Source organism: Lynx rufus, unplaced genomic scaffold, assembly GCF_022079265.1.
Source record: "Lynx rufus isolate CCGP_SWC_20201006 ecotype Redwood Valley unplaced genomic scaffold, mLynRuf1.p SCAF_18, whole genome shotgun sequence".
In the NCBI taxonomy this organism is placed as follows: domain Eukaryota; kingdom Metazoa; phylum Chordata; class Mammalia; order Carnivora; family Felidae; genus Lynx; species Lynx rufus.
In genome coordinates, this window is record NW_025814832.1 from 30,886,553 (window position 1) to 30,900,812 (window position 14,260).

The window sequence follows — 14,260 nt, forward strand, 5'->3', positions numbered from 1 at the left end:
CTTCGGCTCAGGTCATGATCTCACGGTTCATGAGTTCAAGCCCCGCGTCAGACTCTGTGCTGACAGCTTGGAGCCTGGAGCCTGCTTCGGATTCTGTGTCTCCCTCTCTCTCTGCCCCTCCCCTGCTCGTGCTCTCTCTCTGTCTCTCAAAAATAAATAAATGTTAAAAAAATTTTTAAATAAAACAGAATTATTGCAGTAATACAACAGAGAGTTGCTTTATACCCCATGCTCAATTTCTCCGTGACTAACATGACTATGGTATGTTTCTCATAATTAATAAGTTAATTTTAATACATTATTCCTAACTAAAGTCCATATGTGACTCAGATTTCTGAGTGTTTCCTTAATGTCCTTTTTTTTTTTTTTTCCCTGTTCCAGGATACCATGTGACACTTGGTAGTCTTGTCTCCTTGGGCTCCTCTTGGTTGTAACTCGGACTTGTTTTTGGTGCCCTTGATAGTTTTGAGGGGCGCTGGTCAGTTATTCTGTAGAATGTTCCTCACTGGAATTTGATGTTTTTCTCATGATTCGACTGGAGTAAGATGTTTTGGGCAGGAAGACCACAGAGGTAAAGTACCATCCTCATCATATCATATCAAGGGTATCTACAGGTAGTGTTGAGTTTCTCTACTGTAAAGTCACTCTTTTCTTTCTCCCTTCCCATTCTGTCCTGTCCTCTTTGGGAGAAATTCACTACGTGCAGGTCATTTCAGGCATGGGGAGTTATTCTCTTCTCCTTTGGGGTGGCGTAGCTATATAGATTGCTTAGAATTCTATACTATGGGAGGTTTGTCCTTTCTCTCTACTTAGTTACACTCTGTAGGCAGACCAGCAACAAAGCAAAAACTGTCCCCTATCTCTCCTCGCCCTCTCCCATCTCCTGGTGACTCTTAGTTCTGACAGTCCGTGTTCTTGAGGATTCAGCTGGACCCAGAAAAGCACAGACTGATGAAGTCCCCCTGTTGCTGTCATTCCCGCAGGGGTCCCCTGTGATACCTTCAGTGAGTTTGGGGAGTCATATTTCTGGTCATCAAATCAATGGTGGACAGGTAGGGTGCTGATGAGCAGAGTAGGTGGGCTGGGGAACAAGCCAACACCTCAATGTTGAAGTGACAAAACAGACTTGAAAGGGTGGGCAAGTTGTGATGTGCGGTGTCAGCTACCTTCCCAGGATGGGGAGTCTGATTAACTGGAGGACCTTTTGTTCAGCTGAGCACCAAACAGAATGGGTTGAGGTAAGCAAATGCGAGAGCAGAGGCTGGAGCGGGGATGAATCCGTCATTCTGTAGGAAGTGAGAAAATGGAAATTCCCAGGGGGGTGAATATCTGGGATACCTGGAGAGCAGTGGCAGTGGGGCCGGGTGCTGAACGGGGAGAAGGGGCTGAGAGATGGGATTTGGAGAATTGTGTAATGTGGATGCTTTAGTGGTGGTAGGGTCGCCAGTGTAACCCTTCATGTCCGCTCCCCAGGGAAGTCTGGATTGCTCACTGAAGTTGGGTGGGGTGTAGGGGGGACTTGAAGACATGCCACGTTCTGTGTTCAGTGAAGATGCAGAAACAAACAGCACATGCCGACCTGGCGTTCTCAGAGAATGGGCAATCGGCTGCTATTTGGGTTGTAGGAACGGTAACAATGCCTAAGCTGCAGAGTCTTACACAGTCCTAGTCACTGTGACAATTACCCTCCTGTGATTCTAAGTCAATCCTTTGGGGAAAGCAGAAAGGTGATACACATAGGGAGACTGACGCACGGGGAAGCTGCTGACTGCCCAAGGTCACTGTTGGCTGCACTGTAGGGAGAGCTTGACATGCTGACCACCTCCTCCCCCCACTCAGTGTCCCTTTCCTCTCTCTACATCACATCTATCCACCTTTCATTAGCCCCTCCGAAAGAGCCCGTTGTTTAATTGCACAAGGAATGGCAACATCAAAGTTGGAAAATTCCTTTCGAGTCCAGGGCTCTAAAAAACATGTCCAACAAACCAATCCACTTAAAATGCAAATTCCACTGACACTAATAAGCAATATATATACACATGCATTTACACATGCAAATGAGCAGAATGGGGGGGCAGGACTTTCCTCCACGGCAGCGGCACATGATTATGTTCAAGACACCCCATCAAAGTGAAGCTGGGAGGCCATGTCCCCCACGTCCTCCCTAGGCTCGAGCCTTCCGAGATGCTCGGGGGCTGCAGGCCGCACACATGGTCCTTCGGAAGCCAGAGCGTTATCCAAGTTCAAGGCTCTATTAAGCTGTGTGAGGTGGGTGAAGTCACAATGCCTCTCTGAGCCTCCGTTGCTGTCCTGCTGAAGGTTCGATCTCCCTCAACCTTCAGGTCCGGGGGATCTCCCTTGAGCATCACTGCAGCCCATGCCGACCTCACCCTCACCTGAACTCAGAGCCCATGCAAGCGTTCAGCCATCCTAGACTCGTGTCTAACACTGAACCCACACTTGCCAAAATGGACCCTCCCCAAAAGATCTCTATGTTCCCTTTGCGTTATGCCTTACCTTCAAAGTGTTGGGGTTCCCAGGGCGCCTGGATAGCTCAGTCCATTAAACATCGACTCTTGGTTTCAGCCCAGGTCATGATCTCACAGTTTCAGGGTTTGAGCCCCATGTCAGGCTCTGCACTGACCCTGCTTGGAACTCTCTCTCTCTCTCTCTCTCTCTCTCTCTCTCTCCCCCCTCTCTCTCTCTCTCTCTCTCCCCCACCCCCCGCCGCTTATGACCACTCAGTCTCTCTTAAAATAAGGAAAGAAACTTAAAAAATTATTTTAAAAAGTGTTGGGGTTCCCAGGAGGCAGGTGGTACTTGGGGGTTTTCCCCGTGGTGCCTTCAGCCAGGCGTGGAGGTTAAAAAAAATAGCCTCCCATAGAAGGTGAGGGACCCTGATGACACTCAGGTGCGACAGGTTTTCAGCCAGCAGCAACAAGAGATGAGCTTTTCCACATACTTAAATTTTCAATAGCGATGTCCCCATTCTCCATCGAAACACTTTTTGGGCATGTGGAGTGGAAATAATTTCTTTCTGAATTATTTTACATATTCGGCTGCCTTCCTAAATGATGCTGGGCTCTAGGGGTCTTCATGACAAACATCACTTATTAGAGGTCTGTGTGACAATGTAGATAGATACTTGTGGGGCCCACGGGAGCTCACAGCTCCCTTGCCCCTTACTCTCAATGCTTTTGTAACCCAAGCTTCCCTGGAGCTTTTGGGGACTGGGGAGGAAGCAAGGCACCCAAATCACATATTATCATTTCATTTGGAGGGAAAAGAGTGTGTGTATAAAAATGGCCAGGACTACATACACCAACATCTTGGAAATTATCTCTTGATGATAATTCATGGACCTCTGGGTATATCAATAAATATTGTTCTACCATGTGCACTTAAAAAAACGTTGATTTATGTTTGAGAGAGAGAGAAAGAGAGAGAGCATTTGAGTAGGGTAGGGGCAGAGAGAGAGAGGGAGACACAGAATCCAAAGCAGGTTCCAGGCTCAGATCTGTCAGTGCAGAGCCCCACGCGGGGCATGAACCCACAAAACGTGAGATCATGACCTGAGCCCAAGTCGAACGCCCAGGCGCCCCTCCCACATGCATTTTAATGTTTGCATAGTATTTCCTCATGTGGATGTTCCAAAGGGCTGAACTACTACTCTATTAGCTGCTTTCCAGTTATTTCTCTGCTATAAATAACGCTCCGATAAACCTCCTTGCACACACATCCCTGTGCACACTTACTCAGGGAAATTTCTGGGAGTAGAACGGCTGGCTGGGAGGGCACGCTCCTGTAAGTTGTTTATACCTGGTTTCCAGTTGCCCTCCAGCACTACTGCCTGGACTTCCCCTCCCCCAGGCTCCAGCTTCTGTAAACTAAGCTGGCAGGTGTCTGGCCCCGAGCTCCGGGCTCCCAGGCTGGTGGGAGAGGCGCTGCCCTCCCAGCCGCTGCGGCTCTGTTTCTCGGCTCCCCTTCCTGTGGGCTCAGTTGTGCACACGCAACCGACTCCCAATAAATACTTGCGGCTTATTGAATGAGAGCTCCGTCTCCCCAGCCCCGGGCCACCCCCTGGCATTGCCGGTGCGAGCCTGTCCTCCCCCTCCGGCACAGGCAGGTAATAGATGGCCACGAGCCCGCCCCAGCCTCCCTCTCCGGAGGGTGATGAGGGGCAGGACAAATGCGAAGTGAGTGGCAATATTTCCTGAGAGCAGGTGCGGCGGAATCTATCACTGGGCACCGGAGTCCCCGCAGACCAGGGGAGGCGTGTCTGTGGGAGAGCGCGTGGGGCGGGACCAGAGGTCAGGGCCAGGAGCCGGGGGCGGGGGCACCCGGGCGTGGGGGGCAAACTCCGGTGGGTCCCTCTCTCTGAGCAGGAAGTAGCCTTGCAGGCCCCTGGAGTGAAATGAAAAAATAGAAGTTTCTGCACAGTCGGTTCCTGGTGGCTCAACACCCTCACTAGACAGGGGTGGGGGGATGCGGGAGACAGAAAGAGGAGAGAGGAAGTGGGGGGGGGCAGACAGAGGTTGTCTGATAAATGCCTAGGACACTCCGAATTCACTGCTGGACACTCAAACCTTTTGGGGGTTCTCGCAGGTATTTTAACACCTCCCTCCTCTCTACCTTCTCCCCAAACCTTTCCACCCTCAGGCTCGCCCTGGGGCCCCAGATGAGGTAGGAAGCCTGGCTAATGACCAATGGCTAATCTCCAACTAATCACAGCTGGAGATGCCCCCTCCTTCACACCCCCCCCCCCACTTTATTTTGTGGTTACTGTTCCAGCAACAGAAAGACTGGACTTCTTTATCCCCAGGCTGAGCCCGCTGCGGACAAGCCTGTAATCACCAGTGACCTGCTCAGACCTTGGACTCCCCGCAGCCAGGTTCCAAGGTCATTCGGACCAGGTGCCTCCAATCATCTCTGACTGCTGAAGGTCCTGAGCTGGTCTCTGTGGAAGATCGATTGTGTTAATGGCTCTCCGAGGGGCGTGTATCCAGACCCTTTGGTAGTGACCTTCCACACCCCCCAAGAATCTCAATTCAGACAGGTGGCTTGCTTGGCCAATGAGACAGAAGCAACCTTGACTCAAGCCGAGCTTGGAGAAGTGCGTGCGCGTTGCCACCAGGCACCTGCATTTCCATAATGAGAACACACCCGGGCTAGTTTTCCCGGAAGGGATGTGAGAGTTACGTGAAAGAGAGCCATGCTGTTCATAGCCCAGGTCATTCTGGAACAGCCTGCCACCGGTCAACCCAGATCACAGCTGCATGAACAAGCTTATCCAAGATCAGCCGAAACCAGCCCAGTTGCCCTTGCAGACTCTTAAGAAATAACGAATGGTCATCATGTGAGCCACTAAGATTCGGGAATGCTTGGTCCGCCGCAGTAGCTGACTGATAAAGCTCCTTTACCTGCACATCAAAGCCATTCCAGAGATCACCCCGAAGGAAGTCAGGCTGGGCTCTAGAAGATGGAGAACCTTGGGAGGCTCATGCTGTATCTCCAATGCCCAAGTTCACGGGGAGGGGGGCGCTGGAGTTGCTTAATGATGAGCCAAGAAATCAAACTTGGACGCTGAGAGTTACTAGGATCCTCTTAGACTCTATTTCGGTTGGCTTTCATCAAATCTCAGAAATAACACATGCGCATTAGAAAGGTAACAAACAAAAGTATATGAAGTTAAATGTCCCACTCTACAGTACCACCTGCTCTCTTCTCTCCCCTGTCTGTCCTCACCCTGATTTCATCCCCTGAAGGGAACCATTCCTAACAATTTGATGTGTATCCTTCCAGATAGTTTTCGATGCACACACACACACACACAAATATAGACAGAGTTCCTTGACAAAAAGGGAGTAACAGTAAAATATTGTTCTGTGACCTCCTTATTTTACTTAACGGACCACCAACAAGTCTAGCTCATTGTTTTTAAAAGATATATAGTATTTCACAGCACGGACATTCTGTAATTTGCCACATCCCTATAGACATCTAGATGGGTTCAAATTTTCTTACTGTAACTGAAACATATATATAATATCCTCATGCGTATATGGTGCTACTTCTATGGGATATATACCTAAAAGTGGAGCTGCTCGGTCAAATATTCTTTTTTTTACATCTATTTATTTTTGAGAGACAGAGTGAGAGCGTGAGTGGAGGAGGGGCAGAGAGAGAAGGAGACACAGAATCCGAAGCAGGCTCCAGGCTCTGAACTATGAGCACAGGAGCCCGATGCGGGGCTCAGACTCATGAACCGTGAGATCATGGCCTGAGCCGAAGTCGGACACTTAACCAACTGAGCCACCCAGGCTGCTTGGCCAAGTTTTAATACATATGTCAACTGCCTTTCAAAAAGAGTGGATGGTATAAGAACGTCTGTCCTTCCACACCCTCACTGACTTTGGCTAATATCAATCTCATAAGCTTTTTGCCAGTCTGATGGGGAAAAAAACCAATACCTAGTTTTAAATTATTTTTATTATGGGTGAGATTGAAATAGTTTTAAATATTTATTAGCACTTTGCATGTCAGTTTTGGTGAACTGTTTCTGTGATTTGACTATTTTCTCTGTCAGCTCATGATTGTTTTCTTATTGGATATGGCAGGTCTTTATATATTATGGCTATGAACTTTTTATTGTATACATCCCCAATTTTTCTAAATTCATCGTGTTGCTGCCTCTTAGACAACCCCATTAAATAACCCCTGAACTGTGGGTCTTAGTTCATTCTCCAGGTATTTGGTCTCTATTAAAATATTATGGTAGGAGGGGCGCCTGGGTGGCTCAGTCGGTTAAGTGAACCAATCTTGATTTTGGCTCAGGTCGTGATCTCACGGTTTGTGAGTTTGAGCCCCGCATGGGGCTCCATGCTGACAGCACAGAACCTGCTTGGGATTCTTTCTCTCCCTCTCTCTCTGCCCCTCCCCTGCTAGTGCACATTCTCTCTCTCTCTCTCAAAATAAATCAATAAAACTTAACAAAGATTTAAATATGGTAGGAATATCTAGAGAAAGAGAGTATGAGAACCTCCTCTTCCAGCTTATTCGCACCTGATAGCACCACTAGGGGATTTAAATCCTTCTTGGGGATTGGCTTTGGTGATGTTAGGGGTTATTATGCTTTTTTTTTAAAAAAAAAACTTTTTTAATGTTTTATTTATTTTTGACAGAGAGAGAGAGAGAGAGAGAGCCCGACGCGGGGCTCAAACTCAGGAACCGCGAGATCATGACCTGAGCCAAGGTTGGACACTCAACCGACTGAGCCATCCAGGTGCCCCAGGGGTTATTATGCTTTTGATATCTTATCCCATGACCTCCCAACCCATGTTGAAGTTCACCTGCAGCTGTGGTGGGCAGTTCCTGCGTATGCTGCTGGCCTCCTACCTCAAAGGCCATGGCAGTTCTCTGCTTTTCTGCCTGCCATCTTTCCCCGGTGCCTCGGGATCTTGTACAGTCTGTGGCACTCGGGCACAGCGCAGTCTGGAAGTGTCCAGGGATCGCATGCCCTGGGGGTAAGCTTCAACCACTGGGGGACAAGAGTCAGGACAAATGCTTCAGCTTCTCCATCACTTGGGGGACAATCCCAGGGGTGTTCTCCACAGTTCCGCAGCAGGCTTCCAGCAGGGTGGAGAGAAGGTTGCTATACTAGTGTTCTCCAGAGAAACAGAACCAGTGGAACGAGAGAGAGATTTATTATAAGGAACTGGCTCACACGATCATGGAGGCAGGCAAGTTCCAAGATCTGCAGTTGGCAAGCCAACGGTGTGGTTCCAGTCTGAAAGCTAGCAGGCTTGAGACTCGGGAAGAGCCAACGTTTCAGACGGAGGCAGGAAAAGACCAATGTCTCGGCTCAAGGCAGTCAGGAAGCACAAGGTCCTCTGACTCAGCTTTCTTGTGTCGAGGCCACCAGTGGATTGGATGAGGCCCACCTACGTCAAGGAGGACCATCGGCTTGGCCCAGTCTACACTTCGGATGCTAGTCTTGTCCAAGAACACCCCCGGAATAGTGTCTGACACAATGCCTGCGCCCCCGTGTCACGAAAGTCACCATCACACTCGCCCCCCGTGGTGTCTCTTTATCGATTCTCTCTCCTCCTTGTCTTGTCTCCTTCACACACTGTTTCTTGCTCCACACTCTGCTCCCAAGCCGCCTGCTCCCAAGTCCTTGTCTCAGGGTCTTCTTGAGGAGGCCCACCCATCGGACAAGAGAGGAAAGCAAAGCCGTGAGCGGGTTTCACGTGACTTGGTGGTGCTTTTGCACACCTCTGACAAGAGGCCGACTCTTCTCAAGTCCCGGGGTTAGAGCTGGAGCGGGAGCAGCCTTTTTGCCTCCAGATGAGCCACCCTTGAGCTGGGGACACAACCCGTGGATAAGAGACGAAAATCAAGCGTGCTGTGGCCCCACTTTCTGTTATCCTGCAGCTGGCCGGGAAAGAGAGCAGGGGGCCCCCTGCCACATGGCTCAGGGTTGCAATTTCTCAAACCCCCCACAGGCCTCAGGCCTGCTGCCCTCGGAGCTGGGGAGGGATTGTGGGTGGTGAGGACAGGGGGGAGCCCCCCCTCAGGTAGGGAGGAAAACTGCCTTCTACCCTCTCGGCCGCCAAGACTGGGTCCAATTTTTTGTTTATTTGAGAGAGACAGAGACAAAGAGAGAGAGAGAGAGCACGCAGTACTTGAGTGGGGGAAGGGACAGAGAGAGAGAAAGAGAGAGAGAATCCCAAGCAGGTTCTGCACTGGCAGCACAGAGCCAGGTGTGGGGCCTGATCCCATGAACCGCGAGATCATGACCTGAGCCCAAATCAAGAACCTGAGGCTCAACTGACTGGGCCACTCAGGTGCCCCTTATATGTCTTTTTAAACAAAGGCTGATAAATGATGGGGATGTGACAATACTCAGGGGCCTGGGCTAAGGTACGGGACCTCGTGGGACAGTGACTAGGAAGTATCTGAGAGAAACGGATGGGAATGTGTTTTTTTTAGGTCTGTTTGGGCAGGTGGGCTCTGTCTCCTGGTCTCTGGTGATAAGAGTGCTCTTTTCCTGGTGCAGGGAGGGCTCCTTTCTCATGGGAAATGGTAGGATCTGCTTTTAGGTAGGAGGGAGGTCAGAGAACCCTTCCTGAATCTGCTGTTTCTTAACTGCCCTTGGCTCGAAATAATCACTACGCCAAAGTGGCATATTTTGAGATGCCATGTCCTAAACCCCATCACAGGCATTGTGCTGACAGAAGAGATCCCAGAAAGCCAGATCCTTTCTTGGCATGAACAGGGGCCCCAGAGAGAGGCAGTCCCTTCCTAAGAGGACCAACCGGGTGACCCTGGCCCTAAATGAGTAGCCAGAATGGCTACGTCACTGCCACATCCTCAGCCCGGGGTTCTTCAGGCGAAAATTACTCCCGCCCCCATCCATCCCAAGCAGATGCTACAAGGCTTTCGCACATTACACTGCAAGGAGGGCGCTGGTCCCGGAAGCCAGACTTGTCCGTTATCATCCTGTGGCATCCAGGGCTGGACCACCAGCCCTAGGGGCCTGAACCACCTCCTGTGTGGCCTGGGGACAGCAATGTCTCCTTCCCAAATGGCATCTGTTTAGGAAGCCCTGGCCCCAGCAGGGGTTTCTTGCAGGAACTTTGTTCCGAGACCTGAGCCGTGGGTCACAGTCATGTAGGGTATCCAGCTCCTGGGCAACATTGCCCATGACTCCCCAGGGGTGGTGGGATCTTTGTGGCCTAAGGTGCTTCTTCCTCGGGCCGTGAGGCTGTAACCAGTCTGTGTTCTTTCCTCTCATTCGCCCTCCTTTCCACAAGGCCCCCTTCCAGGCCCACAACCCCATTGCCAGGCTGCTTAGGACACACCAACTTCCTTCCACTTTTTGATTCAAAGCAAGTCCACGTTTCTTGGTTGATCAGCCCATTGAGCTGTTTTCCCAAGACAGAAGAAGGAGTAAAAGACTCCTAATGTTGCCAGCTTTTAAAATAACTGCTCTGGTCAGTTCGCTATCCTCGCGAAGCACAGAGCGAGCCCTGGCCCCTGCAGGAGCGTTCAGTAAGGTGAGGGGGGTGGGTAGTGCAGGAATGGCCGAATGGGGGCGTGGGGTGCTGGCAAGTAAGGCCCTGACCCCAGCCATGGGAGACCTGGGGGACGGGGAACAGCCGGAGGAAATGCAGCATGGGGAGCGTGGGGTGCTCGACCGACAGACAAAGGGCTTCTGGGAGGTGGGCAGGAGTTGTGGGTGGATTGCTGGAGTCTAGCTCTTTCTTTTGTTTCCTGGGGGGAATCCAGCCAGCTTGAGAGAATCTCCTCTCATCCTAGCCAGGAAACAGACCTCTCTGAAGCCAAAGGTAGAACTTGGGGATGATCGCTCACCTGCCTGGAACAAAGCAGGCAGCCCCTTTGGCATAAGGAGGAGGAGGTGGTGGCCTGGATGGCCTCGGGCAAGTCGGCTTCCTTCTCCTGTCCTCCTAGCTGGCCTGGAGCTCCCTGGCTGTGCACCCGAACTCTGGGCAGGCAGAAGAGGAAGCAGAGCTGGGAACCACCCTGGAGAGAAGCCAGCACCCAGCAGGGAAGAAGCTTCCATGCCTAACTGCAGGCCGCAGGGCGGGGTCAGCAGGGAGGGACAGGCAGGGAGGGCGGAGCACACAGGGGCCCGGGAATCTACCTCCTCTTTAATGAGGAAGTAATTCAGTGAGCCGGGATTTCCCATTCGGCAGCTTTTATTAAATGCTGGAGCTGCTGGCACTGTGTTAGGGACCAGGGACCTGGAGGGAACCAGTGGGGAGGGCAGGAGGAACCGAGCGGGAGAGAGGCAAGGTGTTAAGCAGATTAAAGGGGGCGTGGGGGAGATGAGAAAAATAAAGAAAAGAGAAAAAAGCAAAACGGAGCAGCAGAGAAGGAAATCAAGCACAAAGAGGTCCAGATGAGGCGAAGGCGGGGGGGGGGGGGGGGGGGGGGGGGGCTGCATTTCCGCCTGGAGCCTCTATTGTGTTCCCCTCGGCCTAATCAGGAGCTAATACAATCCGGGCCTCGTGTGAAAGGCCGCCAGTCAGGCCTTCCCCAGCCCTATCACACAATAGCCTCACCGAAATAAATAATAACACCGGCAGCTTTGCAGACTCTCAGAGGAGGGGTCAAAGTCAGGTGCGTGGCTGTGCCCACTGAGGCACAGCTGGGGCTGCCAGGGGCCCAGGGGCACCTGCTCTGGGCTGAGGGGCAGGTAGGGGGTTGCTGTAATAGAACAAAACAAAACAAAACAAAACAAAACAAAAGCCACATTCATTGTGCAGTGTTAAATACTTTTGTCTGTGTCAACACGCGGTGACCCTATTAAGGTATTCTTTTCCCTATTTTCTGGATGAGGAAACTGAGTCTCAGAAACGTTAATTCAGGGGTTAGTAAACGATGCCTTGTGGGCCAAATCTGGCCCGCTTCCTGTGTGCGTATATAAAGTTTTATTAGAACACAGACACGCCCGTTCATTTGCCTGTTGTCTAGGGCGGCTTTTGAGCTACATGGGCAAGTTGAGTAGCGGTGACAGAGACTGTGTGGCTAAAATGTTTATTCTCCAGCCCTTTGCAGAACGTGTTGGTGACCCCAAGGCTAAATGGCCGGTTCAAAGTTACAGAACCGGAAAGAGACCGAGCTGACATTTCAATCTAGCTTTGTTCCCGAAGCTCTGCAGTGAAGGGGGGGCCTTAAAAGACCCCAAATTGAGAATAGGTGGTGTGGCATAGGGAGCCAGTTTGGTGGGGGAGGGAGGAAGGTAGAACCGGCCAGTCTGTTCCAGCTCGGCATTGGGACAGGGGCAGAGGACCCTGACAATTGGGGGTCTGCAGGGAAGTGTGGTTCTTTAAAACCCATTCGGCAACAACCCCACCCGCCAGGACCAGCCTTTCTTGGCCTGAGAAAGACCAATCAAGATCTCAGCTTCTGCCGTACCCACCCCTGGAGCCTGGAGTGGGTCCAGCAAGCCCTGGGCCAGCCTGGCAAGGTGGCACTGACCCAGGCCCGCGGGCTTCCCTTTGTCCTTGTCTGTCCGCTTTTAGGCCAGTCGGGGTCCTCTGGACTGGATTTTGCCTGGCTGTGTAATTAATGCTCAGCTGAAGCAGGCGGTCGGTCGTGCGCGACCAAGGACAGACAGCGGAATGCCCAACGCCCGGCCTTGGATGACGGGCAGGCCTCTCGGTCTATGTCACTGCTCCGGCCGTTGGTGATCACATCACAGGAGCTTGAACCCCAAGAAAGGCAACGAGTCCATCTGGAAAACTGTGGGCAGAGACACCCTCAGTAGAGGGCACTTGCCTGAAACACACGGCCCGGAAAAAGGGAAGGGAGTGCGGGTGATCAGCCCAGAAAACATCCGAACGTGTCGGGATAGTCTGGTCGGCCTGTTCTGCACACGACTGCTGCCGATGGCAGCAGATGCTGTGACTAATTGTAAACTGTAATGCTCGTCACCATGTCCTTCATTCAGGAAACGCTGACGGAGCACCTGCCGTGTGCCAGATGCTGTTTTAGGCTCACAGGCTCTGAAACTCATCTTTCAGAGAAGGAGACCAAAACCCCTCCCCAGTCCACTTAATTGGTGCAAGACCTGCTTTCAAGATGCGGAAATAGTACAAAGAACCAGGCAGGGAAGGGGCTAGAGTCGAGACCTTGAGTAAAGCAAGGTGGTGAGTCATGTGGAAACATAGGGAAAAGTGTCTCCGTCAGAGGGAACAGCCAATGCAGAGGCCCGAGATGGGAAAGAGCTTGGTGTGACTGAGGAACGGAGGAAGGTCTGTGTGCTGGGGCAGAGTCAGCCCTCTGGGGAGCAGCGGGGGGACAGATATAGAGAGGGCAGCAGGTACAGGTCACGTGGGCATCAAGGCCAGGGGGAGGACTTTGGCTGTCATTGAGTAGGGGGCGCGCGCTAGAGGAGGGAAAGGGATCTATAGAGCGGAGGCCAGCCTGGAGGAGGTTTTCTCCGAGGAGGAGTGGAGAGATTAGGTAGTGGCCAGAGGGGGCAGGAACCCGGGAATGCTTTTCTTTTTAGAGATGGAGCTTTTAGGGCTTGTGTGCATGCCGGTGGAAGTGACCCAGGAGAGGGAGAGGGTGGCAGTGCCGGACAGGGGGATGGGTATAACAGCAGGCCCTGCGTGGCAAGAAGAACAGGGGACACAGGGGAAAAAACACAGGCTCCTACGACTTACCTACATGTCCTGTTTGCATCCCCACTGGGGAGGTGACCACACACCCAGGTTTTTCTGGAGTGATTCTTAGTTAGGCCTACTTCCTGGTATCATTAAAAATAAGTCTCCCGGGGCGCCTGGGTGGCTCAGTCGGTTAAGCGTCCGACTTCGGCTCAGGTCATGATCTCACAGTTTGTGAGTTCGAGCCCCACGTCGGGCTCTGTGGTGACAGCTCGGAGCCTGGAGTTTGCTTTGGATTCTGTGTCTCCTTCTCTCTCTGCCCCTCCCCAACTTGTGCTCTGTCTCTGTATGTTTCTCAAAAAAAAAAGTAAATAAATGTAAAAATAACTTTCCCGTGGGTCCCAATTTGGACAGTAACTTAAGTGGTCATTCTACCTACGAGGGAGGTACTATTTTTACCCCCAGTTTACAGATAAGGACACTGAGGCTGAAGGAGGTGAAGCCACAGGCCAAAGGTTGAATAGCCAGTGCATAAAACAGGGGCTGTGACTCCAAGCCCTTGAGGCCTGAACCCCCGTGGGTGAACGCTTGATTCTGAGCACAAGAGCAGATATTAAGGAGAAGCTGAAGCCTCTGGTATGTCCATTCACAAGAAATGATGAGGCTAATAGTGAGGCTTGGGGTGAGGGTATTAGAATCTCCCCTCAAATCATACCTGGCAGAAGGCCAGTCTGCCTTTCCAGGGCAAGAGCCATGGAACATGTGATTTGGTTACACAGAAAGTGCTCCATGTTTCCCCCCAGGGGACAAGCCCCATGCTGAGTTCTGAGCACACCATTGTGTCTTTCTTCTAAATGGTGCTACCACACATTTACATTCCTTACAATGCATTGTTTCATTTCCATGTTTTTGAACTTAATACGAATGCAATCGTAGCGAACATTTATGCAGGCTTACTATGTTCACACACAGCCCTGATGAGGTTGGCATCATAATTATGCCCATTTTTCAGCTGCAGGCACTGAGACACAGGAAGGGTAATGAACAGGACCGAGGTTCCACAGAGAGTAGGCGACAGAGCCGGGATTCGAACCCGAGCAGGCTCCACGTCTGCCCTTGTTACT